Source organism: Helianthus annuus, chromosome 12 (assembly GCF_002127325.2).
Source record: "Helianthus annuus cultivar XRQ/B chromosome 12, HanXRQr2.0-SUNRISE, whole genome shotgun sequence".
Classification (NCBI taxonomy): domain Eukaryota; kingdom Viridiplantae; phylum Streptophyta; class Magnoliopsida; order Asterales; family Asteraceae; genus Helianthus; species Helianthus annuus.
Genome location: NC_035444.2, coordinates 75,942,061 through 75,949,604, shown reverse-complemented (window position 1 = coordinate 75,949,604; position 7,544 = coordinate 75,942,061). Strand labels below are relative to the sequence as shown.

Below are 7,544 nucleotides of genomic sequence, written 5' to 3'. Positions count from 1 at the left end.
CAGACCATAGTTAGTTGTCATTGGTTGTTGGAGTCAAAGAAGCTTTGGCTGGTGTCGATTACATGCCCAAAATTTTTCTCGGTGTTGTTGAGGTCAATAAGTCGTATCATTTTCAAGCATTATGTTAATTGAAATCTTTTAAAATACTCACAAGAGACTTCTTGTAAACTAATTCAGGTTGCTCCCAAACCAGATTGTGTTCATGAATAGTTGGTTGTGCCATGTTGACCAGTTCTGTTTAGACATAATGGAAAACATGAAAACATACCTTTGATTGCATCAGCACAGGCCAGCAGAGAATCCAGATGGAGACGCAGCAACAGTGTTTGACATGATTGTCATCTTGATTTGGTTCCTCCTTAGGGTGCAATCTAATGATGGTGATGAAGAAAACCGATAAAGGGTAATCGGCTATGGCGAGGAGGCGTTTTCACGTTATGAGTAATTAGGTTATGTGTCTAACCTTAGAACCTCTACATAAGTCTCCTTATATATGCACCCAAGAGGAAACCCTAATTAGTTAATAATGGTAATAAGGCCCATCAACAATTACCAACTAATTATTTAATAGGTTGTTATATATTTTGATCCATATAATATAAATGATTATAATGACTACTAGATTAAATATAAAATAAAATATATTTAATCTTACATTCTCCCACTTAGCCGAGTAATCATTTACTATGAGTATTAGATAAGCCTGATCAGGAGTTAACACTCATTTTAGCCTTAAACAATAACTATAGCAGAGAAATACAGCCGTTGAATCATTATGCGACTCAGGACCCCATTAATCATACTATAGCCTTAATTTAAAACCTAATCGTTATGATCAAAATACGCATAAGCCCTTTGTTTGATTTGTAACTTTATTTGTCTATATGCCATTATGCCGGCTTGACATATTCTTAGAGACATACAAAATCAAACTTATGAGGAAAATTAACTAATAGTTAGTCATTCATAGTACGATATGCAATTGCGCATGGCCGTTACTTAATACCCGTCTATGAGCTCTCTTAATAAGACTTATGGGTAATAGCCCTTCAGTTATAGGATCCTTAAGCATATCATGAATGTATTCGATACAAAACTTAGTTTCCTCAATTCGTTCATAAACGAATAATTAATTGCGTATCGAAATTTAATGCAGCACCTCTGAACTGTTACTGTTCAAGGAGTCATGGTAGCTAACTTTATCACACTAAGTCTTCAAAACATTAATTATATGGAGTTGATAAACTTATGAGTCGACTGATAAATTTCCAACAACATTTAGTGACTATATTATGTCGTTATAACTTAGATTGTTATTATCAGTTTATTATGACTCCTCCATGAGGTAGGTTTTGTCTGCTGACATAAGGATATACCCGAAATTACATTTTGTCATCTTTGAATATCACAAAGTTAAAGTAATCAACCAGTTTTAGTTCTCACTTCTTCTTTAAATTATAGTCTCCCGTTTCTTTTAAAGATATTGTAATACTCTATTAAATGCTTCACGTTAATCTAGACATATCTAGTGTGTTGCAAAGTGAGTAATATCTAAACGAGTATAGACTTGAACTTACATAAGGCTTCTAATTAATGAAGCGTAAGTAAATAATCTCATTTATCCTATTATCCTCTAAAGAAGAGCATTATTGTTTGTTACATATGTAAGGACCCATTTAATGTTAAACTTATGGAACGGAACTAATGTCCCATTGGGTATATCTCAGTATGTTATGATATCTATCACTTAAGAGATATCTCTGAGATCTATTATATCAAAGTTTGTGTTAACAATGCTTTGACTTATGTAACATATACTTGTCAATAGAATATCATCTATGTATACAAGTTTATCTTAGTTGCACCCACTCATTTTAAGGTAGGTACATTAATCCACTTGGTTGTTGATGAAAATAATTACGTTAAGATTTCATCACATTATGATGTTTGCATTAACCCATACATGGATTTTATTGGCTTACAAATAAAGTGTTCTTTAACCTTCAGTTTAGAACTTTCAGGTTGTTTTATGAACATGTAAATGTGTCAGCTAGTTTGTTAGGGAAAATTCTTTTGATGTTCATCTAATGTAGCTTTAAACTATTATGAGCTACTAGAACAGTGACGATCCTCAAAGAAATCTTTGATAATTTATCTCTTCCTAAGTATAGCCTTTTAACAATCAATCATGCTTCTTAGTGTCTTAACGTTTATATCAGGATTTGGTTTAGTTATGAACACTCTTAGGTAATTCAATCAAATCCCAAACGTTATACGAACATATAAAATCAGTTTTACTAGAAAACTGTTTTATTCCATTTAGAAGATTAATTGACACTAATGGCTTAATTTGAAGAGATAGGATCAGTAAACATTTCCAAAATCCATTTCAACTTCAGTTAGGGAGGTTATGTAATCATCAAAGTTAGTAGGTTTTTAAACCTAGATGACCTCCTGAGTTGATTATTGGGTTTATTAGAAGTTTCAGTTTTATGGATTAGCTCTTGGTTAGGTTGCTATCATTTTCAGGATTCTAAGTTTGTAAGAGTTGGTGCAGTGTGGTGTACAAGAGGTGTAATCGGAGTTAAATTTGGAATGAAATTTAATGACACTCTTCCCCCCGCCTCTTGTATTCCTTGCAAGTCATGATAAGGACTTTGACTGCTCCCACTGACCTTAGAAATCTTTAGGAACTCAGCATGCTTAGGGTCAACATTTAACGAACAACAAATTCTAATAGAGAAAAAACAAATTAATGATGTTAGTCTTTGTAGTTTCTCTTGTTGAGGATTATGTTAGTTTAGGTGAGAAATCTAAGTGTGCCCACAATTAAGCAACAATGAAATTTTTGTAAGAGTAGCATTAGATTTTAAGGAGACAAGTTATGATAGAACAGTGTCAAGATGGAGCAGTGTCTTGTACAAGAGGTGTAAATTTAGGTAATGTAAAATTTTCACTACCCCACCTCTTGCAACTATTGCAAGTTATTATTAAGACACTTAATGGTCCCACTGATCTTTAATATCTCTTAGAATGCTACAAGAGAAGTTTCAATGAGCTACGTGACGTGGGAACCTATCACATATATACGTTAGAATTTATTTGATTTCTTTAATGTCCAGATATCATAAGAAACTTTAGGGACATATTTAATAGAAATCTTATTAAGTGTGTGTGTGTGTGTGTGTGTATATATATATATATATATATATATATGAATAGATTTCTTCTAAGACCGTGGGCCATATGCGACAAAATTTAGATACAAGTTGATAGTCTTTTAAATGATAAATGAATTATGTCTGAATATTCCATTTGGAATAAGTTCCACGAATGTCAATGAATGACTTACGATGGACTCATACTTATTCCTTAAGCCAAGTCATATTTAGGGCTGTAACGTCATGATTTAAAATCACTTAGAATGAGATTAGATAAAAAAATCATCCTCATTAACCATCTCATGATTTCTCATGAATTTTGGTTATAATGGATGAAATTTATAAGTCTCATTTTCCTTTTGTCAAATTCTCATTTGCATGTTAACAAAAATTGTGAAAATGTAAGGTATCATCTAGTTTCATCTTAGTAATGTTTCTATCCAGATATTTAGAACAGATAAAATGAGAGTTTAAGGTAAGTGTGACTTTATGTTGACTATTCAAATCTCACAAGCTTCATAACATTGCTTAATTATGATACCATATTCTGAATAATCTTCATAATATATATATATATAAGGTATCGAAACCGTTGTTAGAAGACTGCTTATTATGGTTCTTATAGCTTTAACTTTTAATTTGTCCCTGACTCTCATGTTAGTTATTTGTCGAGTTCTGGTAAGGAAATGTATGGAACTAGAGTCAACTAATCATGTGTTAATTGGAACATTAAAATTATCAGACTTAAATATCATTAGTAAGTGACTACCTAATTAACTTATCCAACTGTTCTTTTGAATAATGGATAGTCTCGTTGCTTATGTCTAGTCTAATGGCATAATTATGCAGTGAGATTTTCCCTTGAAGAACTTTAGAGAATTAGTACTTGTAATTTGTCTATGGACCTTAGAACAATCCTCTTCTAGGGTATTAGTGGTTGTAAGGTGAATAACATCTTATTTTCCAATTTCAAACATTTATTTCTTTGTACATATGTTGCTTATCAACACACTCATATACTTTGGTACTTTTGAGTGTTATAGTTGATTTATAAGGCATAAATTGTATAAGTGAAAATCTTAGTATGTAATGTACTGGAAAAAAATGTACTTATTTCCATGCGTAAGCCCTTAACTTTATGGGTCATGGTATTGTACATTATTATGTATTCACATATACCAATTAGCTTTATAGTTTAGAATTTTAAATGAAGGCATGCATCTTAGGAATTCTTGTGATTATTCCTCAAATAATAGATTAGTCTTAGGAAAGACTTAATCTTGAATAAATTTAGTGATAGCATTTATGTTTAGAGAGATCTTGATTATCATAAGAGACATCATGTTCGATTTGTCCTATTCATCATGCTCTACTTTTCTTCTGTAGTACCTTTATCAGAAGAGAGCAGTAGGATTATCGTGTCTTAAGAGATAATTGATGTGTGTAAAATGCAACATATAAATTACATCAAATGAGGCATAAAACTAACCCTTTTTAAGTACTAATGTTGGAAAAAGAGTGTTTTTGTCTTCCTTTTGTATTTTCAGGATTAAATGAGCTCAAATTAACAAAAGAAGCAAAAAGACAGCTAAATCTAACATAAATACAAGGAAAGGAACATAAGTGGATTGCCCGACCCCTCAACAGCATCCTCCCAAACAAAATAGAGAAGACAGAAGACTGAACACGCCCTGTGCTCAGCCAGCACGGGGCCGTGCCCAAGAAGCAGCAGAAAAGACAAACCTATAGAAGCTTCTATTGCCCACCACGGGGCCGTGCCTAGTGAACACGGGGGCGTGGCGAAAGTACAGCAGGCGCATTAATTGTAATTGCGAATTACAATTAACGAAGAGAGAGAGAGTGTCAGACAGGCACGGGGCCATGCCCAGCGGACACGGGGCCATGCCCAGCCTTCTGTTCAACCTATAAATAGGAGTGCTTGGTTTCATTGTAACTCATCCCTTGGCACACCACCTCTCTCACACTTCATCCACCACCCACCACCACCATAACACCATCATCCACCACCATCATCCATTGTCCATCATAGAGTGTGTGAGTCGTCTCGGGATCCAAGATTGATCGTAAGAGTTCTTGACAATCAAGGCCATGTTTGCCTAAGTCTCTTACATCACTTGGTGAAGACAAGTGTTTAGTATAATACTGTTTATTTTCAATCTTTTGCAATTTTTATTTGGTTTTGTATTAATGACTTTAATAACTAGTTGCTTATGTTGAAGGTGATCTTTCCTTATCGTTTGTCCGTGGTGTCTTGGCATTATTTTACTGTCTATATAAAATAAAAGATTTTCACCATTCATATCTCCACGGTTTATATGGAGGTATGTTGGCTACCTGGTCGGGGGTTAAGGGAACGGTTTGGTAAGGGTCTTGCCCTTGTTCAACGTTTAGAGTTCTTGCAAGGGACCTGGGTCAAATTTAGTAGGATCTCCTTCAATACCCATAGGTATTGGATGGCGGGGATCCAAACTCTTTGACCCCCTCATAAGTTAACTACTATTAATACTATAACCCGGCTATTTAGGACTGTATCCCTGCTGACTCAGACTACTTAGTCGAGGGTAACGTCACCTCCAAAAGAGGGGCCTACCATAATTTGCATTAATAACTTAATTCATTATCTTTCAATAATCCGACCCTTTAGGATTGTATCCTTGCTGACTCAAACTACTGGGTTGAGGGTAACGTCGCCTTCAAAAGAGGGGCCTACTACAATAACTAAGATAATCTCTTAAACAAGTGCAAAAGTGCGAAAATAATCAAAGGTTATACTAATACACGAGTCGGATCCAAGTGATTCATCTTGTCTATCTGTTTTTATTTTTATTTTATTTTCAGCATTTAGTTAGTTTTTATTTTCTTAGTTTAAAAATCTTTTCTAACATTTTGATTTGGTTAGACGTTGAGGATAAACCGGTACTAAAAGCTCTTGTGTCCTTGGATGACCTCGGTATCTTACCAACACTATACTACGTCCACGATGGGTGCACTTGCCCATATGTGTGTTTAGTGTTAGTAAATATCGTGTTTTATAAATTCAAAACTTGGCTAAAAGTGTAAAAAGGGCTTAAGTATACATCTAAATTATATTACACTACACACGCATCAAGTTTTTGGCGCCGTTGCCGGGGACACAAGGATTTTAAGAAAGTTAGGAATCAACGGCCTAATCTTATTTTTATTTTTCTTTTTAATTATTTAGGATTTTCTTAGTTTTTCAGCTTCTGCAGAGCTCAGCACGGGCCGCGCCTGGTCGGACACGGGCCGTGCCCAGCGTTGTTACTGGCAGTTTTTAGTTATCCAAGTTACAGAAGGCTGACCACGGGGCCGTGTCGGTGCAACACGGGGCCGTGTCCAATTCTCAAGTAACTGGGATCTGGAAAACAATCACTGTAACTCCGACCACGGGCCGTGTTCACTGAGCACGGGGCCGTGGTGAACCTTCTGACCAGCATTCTTTTCTGTTTTTATTGCAGGACTCGGAACCAGACGCCACCCCTACGTAGTGTATGAGCTCCAGTTCTAATAAGGACATAAAAGAACCTCTAGAAGAACCCGAACGCTTTCTCAGAAAAAGACTAAAAGCCAAAAACCAAGAGAAGGTTTCGGGAAATCCACTTCCAATGGCGGACCAACGTACTCTCATGGATTATCTACGACCCACCGTAGGTAACCTCGGCGTCGCTATCAATGCACCGAATGTTGAAGCCAGTAACTTCGAACTTCGGCCGCATTTGATACAAATGCTCCAAAACTCCGCAACCTTCCATGGGCTTGCGGACGAGGATCCCCATCTACATATTACTAATTTCTTAGAAATATGTGATACCTTTCGGATCAATGGAGCATCAAATGACGTCATCCGCCTTCGAATGTTTCCCTTTTTTGCTAAAAGACCGAGCAAAAGCTTGGCTTAACGCCCTCCCAGCTGGATCGGTAAACACCTGGGATGAACTAGCCCAAAAATTTCTATATAAGTATTTACCTCCCGCTAAAACGGCTAAATTAATGACTGAAATTAATACATATTCACAAGAGGACGGGGAATCCTTATATGAAACTTGGGAAAGGTTCAAGGAGCTATTGCGAAAGTGTCCACATCACGGCCTTGCGATATGGCAACAAGTATCCACTTTCTATAATGGGTTGTTGCCACACACAAGGCAGACACTTGACTCTAGCTCCGGGGGACTTTTAGGTAATCGCCGCCCGTATGAAATATATAACCAAATTGTGGAAATTGCTCAAACCAACTTTCAGTGGCACACTCCCCGAGGCAATAAGTCTATTGCCCCGGGCGCCCATAAGGTTGATGAAAACACTTCTTTACAAGCCCAAATCGAGGCCCTTTCTTCAAAAATA

The 7,544-nt window shown here is 36.0% G+C and overlaps 1 non-coding gene across 1 annotated transcript; it reads right to left on the bottom strand.

Annotated features, from left to right (window-relative positions):
• Nucleotides 1-7,184: 7,184 nt before the first annotated feature.
• Nucleotides 7,185-7,291, bottom strand: LOC118485234. Its single transcript, XR_004875539.1, has one exon. It is a non-coding gene; the product is annotated as a small nucleolar RNA R71 (small nucleolar RNA).
• Nucleotides 7,292-7,544: the final 253 nt, after the last annotated feature.